The following is a 12338-nucleotide window of genomic DNA, read 5'->3' as shown; positions in this document are numbered from 1 at the left end:
TCAAAATGGTATTTCATGTCTAATGTTCATCTTGCTAATTCAAAAGTCACTCATTTTCACAGTGAAACCTCATTTCTGATTTTTACTACGCTAATGAATGAGGTCTTACCTGCTTCTTTATATCACTAGCTTTACAATCAGTCAGGTGCAAGGGAAACCAATTGACAGAGCCTAGTAGCAAGGGAGGTTATAGAAGTAAGTCCCTGGCTTTTATCCTTAGGACCATGTAATTGGGCTTTTTTTTTTAACAGTGACTGTAATCCTCTCTGTATTTCAGCATGCACAGTGTTACATTAAGTGTATGCCAGCCTCAACTCTACGGGCAGCCAATTACCTCAACAGAGAGTATACACTCCAAGGTTAGTTATGCCTCAATACTCAGCGACTGCAACAAATGTTCCAGCTACCCATACACTGAGCAGTATCCTTACCAGAGCAACCTGGTGTGGCATTTGGCCATATTTCATTATTTCAACTGGTTCTCTGCTTTCCAGAGAGTCGGTGAATTACCTCACAGATAATTCTTATAATAAATTTCTTTCCTGCTTAAACTAGCCAGAATTCGTTTCTTTGTAGTCATTTGACTGATACAGTTAGCAATTCTTGGATTTCCAGAAAGCATATACTCATATAGTACAATGAATATAGCATATAGTATTTTTAGAAAACATACAGAGTATAGTGATCTCCTCTCTCACACAAGTAAAACACAGGTTGACCAGTTGACCTGCCTGTGTTTAGATGTATTAGACCTAAAGCAGAGAGGGGAGGAATTAGAAAGTCCCATCATGTCAGAACAAGAAAGGACTGTCACAATCATCTAATGCAGATGAAGAAAAAGAGTCCTAGAAAGAAACGATTGCTCAGGGTCACACCTGTTTTCATCCCTATTGCCAAGAGGACGTTTTAAAGTCACTCCTATAATTCATCCCATAATTCTCAGAGCCTAAAGATTATTTTCATTTATATTTAACTTCTACACCTATCAATGTCAGTCTGGAAGATTAATACAATAGGTTTTCTTAGGTGTTCCGGCTGTGATTTAGGACAGAACAATTTCCTGTTTCTGTTTAGATCCATACCCCAAGCTGGTAGAGAGAGCTATAAGAAGAGGAAACACAGCTGGGGCTTTAGAGACAAAACAGAGCCGAGGTGTGCTACCTGTGTGACCTTTCCCCTTGGCATGGATCCCCCAGCCTCGGCAGTGATTCACTACAGGGTCATCTGGGCATGTCTTGCTCTGTTCTGTCTCTGTTTCAGAAAACAGCTCATCTAGGCCATAGATCAGCATCTGTGAGGGGGCAGCAGAAGCTTCCCTGGTTGGAGGACCGAAAAGGGGACAAGACCCTTGTGCCTGAACCTGGCTCATACGTCTTCCCTAAATAGGCCAGGCTAGCCAGAAGGAACACTGCTAGTTTTTATGGATGTCATCTGGAGGAATTCCCTCTTTGGTATTCGCCATTCAGCCATAACTGTCATCAGAGAGGTTTTTTTACTTTGAGTGTGTGTGTGTGTGTGTGTGTGTGTGTGTGTGTATTTTAAACCTAAACTGTTCAAAGAAAATACATGTTGTCCTTGGACCTCAACAAAGCATGTTTTTTGAATTAGATGTATTTTCACAGAGAATTAGTCTTAAAACTCCTATGAGCTTAAAAATAGACTAAGAACTATTTCCTAAGCCCCCTCTCTTTGGAATTTACAGTGTTTTTGTGAGTGGGTATTGTTTTTTGTGGGGAAAGGGGGAAGAAGGGAAATTCAGCATAATTAAACATATTAAGATAAAAAAGAAAATAGTTTAACTATTTCCCATACTACCGCATACTTTGAGGTTTACTCATGGTGCTATTAAAGCTTACCTTGGACATTCATTCATTCTTTCATCCACTCTGTCATTCATAAAAGTTGACTGTGTACCTACCAGGTTCAAGGCACTGTGCTAAGAGACATATACAGGAAGGAGCCTGAAGCATTTACAAGCAGAATATTGATACACATACAAATTGAAGATACTGTGATTTGAGCTTCTGAGATTTTGGACTTATTAAAGCTCAGGAAAAGTGGCATCTGCGTTGCTGGCAAAACTGCCAACAAAAGAGCTATCATGCGGAACAATCCACAGTAAATTTCATCAGCCAAGAAATCTGAATTCATTATGCCCATCCAAGGAGAAAGCTAATTACTGGCTTTGGTTAATTGCTTTCCTGGCACTGCAGTGTTACCTTAACACAGAAGGCAAGAGAAGACAAGACAGAGGTGAAAGAAAAATCCTTCCAAAATATACTCGGGACAATCAAAAACACAGATGTTCCTCTCTGAGGCTCTTGTGACTGGTCAGATCCTCTTCCCAAATCCTGCAAGAGCTTAGTGGAAGCAAAAATGATGGCTGTGAATGTTAACACATTAATTAGTCTTTCTTCTGTACCCAAAGATCCAAGCCTTTCTGAACAGTCTTTCAAACCTCAGCTCAGACAACCTCTCTTCAAGAAAACCTGTGATCTCTCCACCGCCAAACCCCCACACACAACCAGGCCAGGATAGGCCCCCTCTCAGGACTCCACACATCCATGCTTATCCTCACAGCTCAGCCCTCATTATCAGTATTGCGTGTTTGTGGGTCCCTCTCCCTTATGGGCCTAGTGGATATATATCAGGTCTCTGGCACATAATAAATGATACATAATAAATGAAATTTTCAGAGCATGCATTTAAGGAAAAAACATAAAAAGAAAATACTCATTGTATACATTTAAATAATAAAGACTACATTAAGGGCAATTTACATTTATAAACAGAAAAAAAATCTGGCATATAGAAGATAAACAATGACCTATCCCACAAAGCACATGTAACCCACCACATCTTCCAAATTGCTAAAAGAGAGGTAATTAGCTGAAAGGTAACTCTCAACTCTAACCACTAAAGGTGTGGGGTCCATTTATTTTTAATACTGGGGAGAATTTCAGAGCAGGATGTTGACATACACATACACTGTGATTTGAGCTACTGAAATCTTGGACCAATTAAAGCTTTAGTTGTTGGAGCTCATTCTTCAAACTTTGCAAGATTATTGCACGTAGCAAATGTGTGAGGTTGCAATCAAATAAAATGTAAACAAGTTAATCTGAAACATTAATTGGTGTAGGTAATTATTATGCTATATAGGAATCAGGTGGTAAGCAATTCATGTGAAGTAGTAAACTAATTAGCACAGCTAAGTTACACTTTCCTAGCCCTGCTCTGGCTTAACTTATTCTCCGACATCTGCAGAACCATCAGTGTCTACAGTGTTCCTGATATGATTCATTTAAGAATGACTACTACACATACACATAAGCACAGGCACAAAAAGACAAAATCCGGTGCGCCCTGACACTGGTCATCTCTGTTACCATTTGGGTAGTGCTCCCCAAGCTCCCTTCTTCTACATTCTCCCTCTTACACCCCTCCTTCAGGGGGGAATTCAAGTTAGGTGAGCATGAGATATATATAGTTCATAGTATATGGTCTTATTTAAGAAATGTACGCAGTCTTATTTAAGAAATAAAATACAAAATTCTGAATTCAAAATTAGGCCAAAATGAATGTTTATTGAAAATGAGCATCACAAAACAAACTAAAAAAAAAAAGATACTTCAATGAATACCATAAACATCATAAAATAAAATTTTTTTAAAAACCCTACATATTTGTATGATACACTTCTATATACCCTCTGACTCCATACATTGCAATCTTTGTTCCTCCTCCATTAAACACATGCATCCAGTGTCAGACACCATAGGACACGTATCTTATGATACAACCCCTAACCCAACACTTTCATGTTAGGCCACCAAGTAGGCAATAGAAATAGTCATGGGAGCCATTCCAATGCAAGGATGCTAACAATTACTCCACTGTATGTAGAAGTGACACAAACCATATAAATATATCTTTCTGCTATGTCCCCTTAGTCAGATCCTATAGAAAAAAATACCTATAGTGACTCTAACTCTCCAACATGAGAAGTGTGATTAATTCAGGCAAGCTAGAATGGAAAAGCCAGTGGATTTAAACAGTTGTGGCTAAAGTATCTTACTTTTGTAAATGTTACCAAATAAATGACCATATGAACACATCACTAGGGTCCCTCTCGGTAGTTGGAAGGAGCCCAGGCACATGAGGGGTCTTGAAACTTAAGTTCCGTGAGCTCGTTGGTAAATCCACCTCTGCCCTCCTCTGACACCCTCTCCCATGGAACCCAACTCCCAACATACAAACTTCAACAAGGCCATGAGGCTCAAGACGCCAAGCACCATGTCTTAGGGAAGGATGGACAGACCGACAAGGGAAACAGGAAGGGTGAAGTCACACAGACGCCTTCTGCCTTCAAGTCTTCAGGCAAAGAGGGTGGAAGGAGTGGCTAGAGTCCTGAGGGAAGTCGGGATTTCAAACGTAAGCAAGGGGACTCCAGGTCATTGAATAATGATGAGCTAACTGTTTACATGAGTTACTGCAGTTCACCCTTACTATAGTCCTGGGGAGAAGGAGAAATAAAAGGAGAAGGGGAAGAAAAAAAGAAGGCAATGAAGGAGGGGGAGGAAGAGAAGGAGGAGGGAAGGGAAAAGGAAGAGGCGAGGAAAAGGAAGAAAAGGAGATAAAGTAAAGGAGTAAAAAGGAAGGGGATGGAAACAAATAAAGAAGAAAAGGGGAAGAAAGAAAAAAGAAAAACTTTCCTCTGTGTTACACCTCTTCCCTGGGAAGCAGCAGTATTTATCTTTGGTGTCATAATAAAATTACAAGCTTTCGTTAGACTATACACTCATCTTCTTAAATTAGAAAGAATGACAATTCTCTTGGCTCCATTCTGCAAAATGCAAGTCGTCATGATCTCACTATTAAAAAAGGGAAAAGGGAAAAAAGAACCTCCCAAGAGATTGATATCACTTAAGACAAATACCAGTAACCCAGCCATTTGGTTGCTGTCCCCATTCCCAAGTGGCATGTGAGTCTTTCATCCAGACTCAAATTGGATGCCAATCTCCATGTCACATTCGACCTTCTTCACACACTATTTGGGGTTTTCTTTATGTTTGCTTGGAAATATGACTTAATCTGGACTGCACATGTGAAGATAGTTCAGAAAATTTGAAAAATTATCATTTATGAATGGGTGGTTTGAAGTAGCATGTTGAGCCCCAGGAAGTTAAATTCTTAGGAGAAATGTATTTAATCTTCATCAGAAGCAAAGTCCCTCCCAGATGTCCTGGAATCTCCACTGATGCATAGATGTGCAGACGGATAGACTTCCTTGGTGACGGGGGCCTCTGGAAGTCCCTTGATCCCAGATTAACTAGCTAATCCATATTATTGTTAAGCCATCCAGAAAACATTTCATAGTCTATCTCAGTCACATTCCCAAGTGTTACAATCCTCACTTTTAGGAAATCTTTCACCATTTCCGAAGACACTGCTATTGTTCTACATCCTTTGTAAAAATAACACGATTGACACCTTCACAATCTCAATCACAAGAAAAGGTACAGAATCAAGGCACATTCTTCTCTTCTGCACGTACTAACTGCTCTGTACTTTTTTCAGCCCTTTAAACATCTGTGTGGCTCTTGTACATAACGCAACTGCTCCCCGGGCCCTTCAGTTGCGGGCAGAACCATCAAATATCTCACTCTAAAAAGGAATCGGTCTGTGCTGGGCCGAAATATTATTTCACAATTCCTAGGAATCTGGGAGGCCAGATTGCCTCTGGTTCCATACAACCTGCTTAATAATCAAAGTGATTCTGCATCACGTCCTCGGCTGGATAAATCCGAAGTGAGTGCGCTTCTAAAGCAACTGACAATCCCAACCTCCAGGCAAAATGCCCCACCCCTTTCGGGAACAGCAGTACTGTTTGAGTAAACTCCCAAGAGAATCAGGGCACTGGGAGAGTCGGGATTTTTTTTTTTTTTAATTAAATTTATTGGGGTGACAATTGTTAGTAAAATTACATAGATTTCAGGTGTACAATTCTGTATTACATCATCTATAAATCCCATTGTGTGGTCATCACCCAGAGTTAGTTCTCCTTCCATCACCATATATTTGATCCCCCTTACCTTCACCCCCCACCCCCCACCCCCCACCTCCCTTACCCTCTGGTAACCACTAAACTATTGTCTGTGTCTATGAGTTTCTGTTTGTCTGAGGGGGAGTAGAGGGGGTACCACAGGCTGGCCTTAACAAGAGGGAGGGAGGAAACACAGCAGAAGAGACTGACAGTTAACAAGCCACTGTCAGTCTCTTCTGCTGTCTTTCCTCCCTCCCTCTTTGCTTCACCTCCTGAGTCTCCCACCTCTCCCTATCTTCTTACCTTGGGCACATATTTTGCTCTTAACTGGCAAACTGGAAAGCATTTCTGCCGATTTTAATACTGAAACATCTTCTAAAGCATATGAAATGAATCTCGAAGAGGTGAGGGATATAAACGGAAGGACTTAGAGCTGGAGGTCAGGGGACCTGAATTGTTTTCTGGACTCCCACCACGGACAAGCTCTAGAATCTCTTTCAAGTCACTTCACCTCTATGAATCAACTTCATCAATTAACTGAGTGGATGGACCAGATGGCTATTTCTGGCTTAAAATTTTACATGATTTTGTTTTTGGAGAGATTTAAAGCACTGGTGAAAGAGAAGAAACTGGGAGACATGGGATATGATTCAGACTCATCAAATTAAGTCACATGCATGATTTCCCAACCCCCACCTTTTGTTTATAAGGCTGCCTTAAAATGTACGGCCTTTTTGTGAGATGACAAACATTTGAAAAGAAAGTTTCCACACTGGGACCTAAACCAGCCCATTCTAATAATGCCCCAGAAGGGCATCAAGATGACCAATCATCACAGTTGAATAAAGAATAAGGTCTGAGGATCTAATGTAAAACATAGTGACTTTAGTTGATAATACTATGTTGTATAATTGAAATTTTCTAAGACAGTAGAACGAAAATGTTCTTACCAAAAAAAGAAAAAAGTAACTACCTGAGGTGAAGGATGTATTTATTAACTAATTAACTCAATAGTGAGGATGCTTTCTCAATGTATACATATATCAACTCATCACGTTGTATACTTGAAATATCTTACAGCTTTATTTGTCAATTATACCTCAATAAAGCTGAAAAAAAAGAAGTTGAATAGAGAGAAGAGTGATGAAAGGAGAGTCAGAGAGTCTGCTCCCAAATACGGGGCTTTCCAGCCTCAACCCTGAGCAACTCTTCCCCCTTATCCAGAGCACTAACAGGTCTTTTATCAAAGACAGCATTGGGGTTTATCATTATCACATAATAAGAAGCTGTTCTCCATGTCCTCACTTCCTTTTCTTGCTAATTTCTGCTTCCATCTCTAGGCCCAGGTTGATATCTCACCATCTCTTTTTCCCATCTTTTTGCTCCCATATCCTTGATTTCCTAGCAGGTCAATTTCCCATATGCTTCACCCAAGATCAGCTCATCCTAGATATTCTTTCCTTTGTGCACCCCCTGGACTATACTTCAAAGTTCCCCAAAAGAGGGATACAAAGACACAGTAAATTCAGAAGAAATGCTCACTCTCACCAGTCAGCAGTGAATAGTTTGAGATGAGAGTAGCCTGCTGGCAAACAGATGGGGAGGAGAAAGAAGGATGCAACTTTTCTGGAAAGCACTTTAATATATAAGTGAAGAGTATGTAAAACATTTTTATCCTATGACCTACTCTTATTTATCTTATCCTTAAGAAATTAGAACGGGTTCAAGCAAAGTATGAGTGAAAAGGCTATGCAGATAGAGGAAAAACAGCATCATGATGTGCGATGTGTGTAGATCTAATAACATAATACAACGAATTGGCTTAAATAATATGCATATATGCAAAGAAACCCAGAGGTACAATGACCTTTAGCGTTAGCTCAAAAATGTGGTCTAACGTGCAGGTTTTTTTGCATTTCATCTCTCTGCTCTTCCTTCCCCATTAGTCACATGCTTCATTTGGCTCCCCTAGTGGCCAACAGCACCAAACAGCACTTCCCAGCATTTTTCTTTTTTTTTTACTAAAGTTTATTGGATGACAATTATTAGTAAATTTACAGAGGTTTCAAGTGTACAATTCTGTACTACATCGTCTATATGTCTATATATCATCTACATCGTCTATACATCATCTATATGTTGTGTGTTCACCACCCAGAGTCAGTTCTCCTTCCATCACCATATATTTGATCCCTTTTACCCTCATCTACCACCCCCCTCCCAGCTTACCCTCTGGTAACCACTAAACTATTCTGTGTCTATGAGTTTTTGTTTCTTCATTTGTTTGTCTTATTCCTTTGTTGTTTTCAGTTTTATATACTACATATCAGGGAAATCATATGGTTCTTGACTTTTTCTGTCTGACTTATTTCACTTAGCATAATAATCTCAAGATCCATCCATGTTGTCACAAATGGCAGTATTTCGTCTTTTCTTATGGCAGAATAGTATTCCATTGTGTATGTATAACCATATACTTCTTTATCCAATCATCTATCAAAGGACACTTTGGTTTTTTCCATGTCTTGGCCACCGTAAATAAAGCTGCAACGAACATTGGAGCACATATATCTTTATGGATAAATGTTTTCAGTTTTGGGGGGTAGACACCCAGGAGAGAGATTGTTGGGTCATATGGTAATTCTATTCTTAATTTTTTTGAGGAACCTCCACCCTGCCTTCCATAGCAGCTGCCCAAATCTGCATTCCCACCAAAAGTGTATGAGGGTTCCTTTTTCTCAACAGTCTCTCCAACTCTTGTTATTATTTGTCTTGTTGATGATAGCCATTCTAACTCGTGTGAGGTGATATCTCATCGTGGTTTTTATTTGCATTTCTCTGATGATTAGTGATGTTGAGCATTTTTTCATATGTCTATTGGCCATCTGTATGTCCTCTTTAGAGAAATGTCTATTCAGGTCCTCTGCCCATTTTTTAAATGGATTGTTTTTTGTTGTAGAGTTGTATGAATTCCTTATATATTTTGGATATTAGCCCCTTATCGGAGGCAATGCTTGAAAAAAATCTTCTCCCATTAGGTTGGTTGTCTCTTTATTTTGTCGATGGTTTCTTTAGTTGTACAGTAGCTTTTTAGTTTGATATAGTCCCACTCACTTATTTGAGCTTTTACTTCTCTTGCCTTTGAAGTCAAATTCATAAAATCCAAAAACATGCCGTGAAAAAAAGACAGCCTCTTCAATAAATGGTCCTGGGAGAATTGGAAAGCCACGTGCAAAAGAATGAAACTAGATTGAGATCTGTCACCATGTACCAAAATTAACTCAAAAATGGATCAAAGACCTAAACAGCATTCTTGTTCATGTCCAAATGAAAATGTGGAAGACAGAGAAAGCCTGGTTTCACATGGCTCTTTCTTTAAAGCAAGAGAGAACATTTCCCCGAAGCCTTCAGCACACCTCTCATTGGCCAGAATTGGGCGATGATAATTCCCAAATCAGTCACTAGCTGGGAAGTGGGAGGTGGTGGTAGAGAAGGTAGTTACCCTTAAACTAATAGTTCTACCCCTTCCCATGGAGATCAATTCGTCGAGTATATGCTTCAATTCTGCAGGAAGGAGGACAATGTTTGGGAGTCAATCACCTTATCCACCCCAAGAACTAAGCGTAACTGTATGAAATGGTATCGCTGGTTAGGGAAATGGTGAGTAGTTCATTCCAGTCCTTCTGTGCCATAAATTGATTTGAGCATAAATCACTTTGGAAATTCAAATATTAGAGCTCTTCTCAAGCCCGAGCCTTTGGATCTTTACAATCTAGTCCTTACACATATGAAAATAAAATTGATTTTTAAAAACTAAACAATGAAGAATGGAAGGTGATGGGCTTTGTGGCAGAGATAACGTATGCTTCAAAATTTCACAGAAAGAAGAAGCAATGCAACATAAAGCCACCGGAGAACATCTCATGAAGGAAGGAGAGCTGGAGCTGGTGTTCGATTGAAGGATAAGAAAAATCTGTTGGTACCTTTTCTCTGGCTCTGACCATGGAGGCAGCTGAACTAAAACAACCATGAACCATGATGTAGGGAAAATAGTCAGAGGGAATGAATTTATGATGTCTTCATTTTAGAGATGCTGTGATTTGGGTCTGTTCTAGAATACAAAGAGTTTTGGTTGCTGCTCACTTCTATGAAATTTTCCACTGCTGAACATTTCCAACATGTTTTAAAATCCTTACATAAAATCATAGCCCACCTTGCTGTTCTTTGCTAGATAAACAAAATTTTTTTCTCAGTTATCTTGCTCTCCTTAATTGCAATTTTTAAAGTAGCTGTTACTGGCGGTCCTTTCCTTCTATTTATTGGCAATGTTCTTAGGTCAATCCCATATCCAATTAGGGAAACTTGGAAAAAGGAAATCCTACAGTGAAATGTCATATGCCTTACAATTTTATTTTAAATAAGTAATCCTCAAAGATGGCAACTTGGCAAGGAGAGAACTGGATCCTCTCCCTGGAAGGCCCATCACTTGGGTCTGTATCAGATTATTGGCCTGAAGTCCCAGCACTTGTAGGCTAAGGATATATAGTAGGTTAAGGAAACATACACACAAGAGGATGATAGCCCCTGTATTAAAGGTATAGGTTTTCGTTCCCCTTTTCCCATTCCTGCTTCTCTCAAAGCTTCCCAGAGGTATTTAGGTTTCTGGGGAATATTTTCAGCACACATTGACCAGCAGCAATGTTGGTCAGACACCCACACAGCTGCCCAGACTCCTGTAAACTGTGATCCTTCTTTTCCAACACAACTGGAGACCTGTGATTTGGGGAAGGCCTTTGGGTTTGAGATAAATAACTCCCGTACCTTTGTCAGCTTTCTCTGACAACATAGCTCTTCCTGCCACCATACAGGTCACCTTCCTATTTGTAAAGCATGTAGAAGATTAAAATTCTTCTCGACTTGTTGAAAGAAGCTAAGGTCCAAGAAAACCCCAGATGCATTCCTATAGGCCCTTAATCAAGGAAGCATGTAGCCAGGAGGGACACTGCAGTGAGCTTCTACTCCATCCCTGTGGCTAAGCCTAGGGGACATGAGCTTTTTCTAAACGGAGAGATGTACCCTGCTTTTGTGGACCTCAAGCCCTCAGCTGACCTGTATAAAATTAGCAAGTGTGCCAGAGGAGCAGAGGGCCATCAGCTAGCCATTCCTCGGAAAGCTGTTCCTAAGTACCTAGTATCATGAAGAATTAGTAGTAAGTGACCCCCAAAAAAAAAAATCACTTTTCAAGGCGCGAACAGAATGCTAGGCAAGAGAAGGAAGGGGAGGGACGAGGATGGCTGCTGACTCTGGAATCTTCAGATCTGTTTGGATGAATCATTACTTATGACTTCCACGACAGGAATCTCATATGACTAATCATCTGATAGAGACTTTTAGTCCTGTCTCTCAACATGTGAAATCTATCTGACTGTCAGGTTTAGTTATTACTTAAGCAACAAACAAACATGTGTCTTAGGAACATACTTGTCATCTTCTAAAGCCACTTGATGTATATTGAGTAACTGGAAAAAACTCACTCCACAATCCACACACACATGCACCTTGTCACACAACACTCCCACACAAGAAAAGTGAAATTGCTGTTTGATGAATGTAAATTCGTGGGTGTTTCCAGCAATTAGGAGTCCTGCCAGGTGTGAGCGCTAGGAAGGGAGGTGAACCCCAGGGCTTTCCCCAGCCTGTGGCTGAGCTCCTTATTAGGTGAAGCTACTACCTGCCCCTGTGTCTCAGGGCCAGCCTGATAGTGCTGGGACCACAGCGTGGAAGGGTGGCTGCTGACATCCCAGCCCGAAGAGATGAATGGAATTCCAGGCAGCTGGAGTCATGCTGGCTTGGGACAGTGGCTTGGAGACCAGACTGCCAATGACAGAAGTTTTAAGTGGCAGCATTCATGGCAATTGGTGCACCCACAGAAATGTAACCCACGCCTCGCTTTCAGGAGCCGAAAAATGAAAAGAACGTTTAGGGAGCGTTAAAAGGAAATAAAATAATAGGCAGAGGGTAATTTATTATTTTATAGGTCTGTTCTGTAAATAGTTTAAAACCTGGAGCCAGATGGTTCTGCAAATTCTCCAACCAGGAGTCACGTTAAGAAGCACGAGTGGGCACAAAAACTGTTTTTCAAGACACAATTTCAATTTTGGCTTCAGGGAACTGGATGCGAGTTTCTTTAATATTCCTGACTAGAAAGCTGTCCTCTCCGTCCCCTTGATCACAATACGCATACCTCCCCCAAGCGGTAAACTGTGGAAGCGCTGTAGCAATCGGGAGGAGA

This window comes from Rhinolophus sinicus, linkage group LG03, assembly GCF_036562045.2.
Source record: "Rhinolophus sinicus isolate RSC01 linkage group LG03, ASM3656204v1, whole genome shotgun sequence".
NCBI lineage: Eukaryota > Metazoa > Chordata > Mammalia > Chiroptera > Rhinolophidae > Rhinolophus > Rhinolophus sinicus.
Note: the sequence above shows the minus strand (reverse complement) of the source record.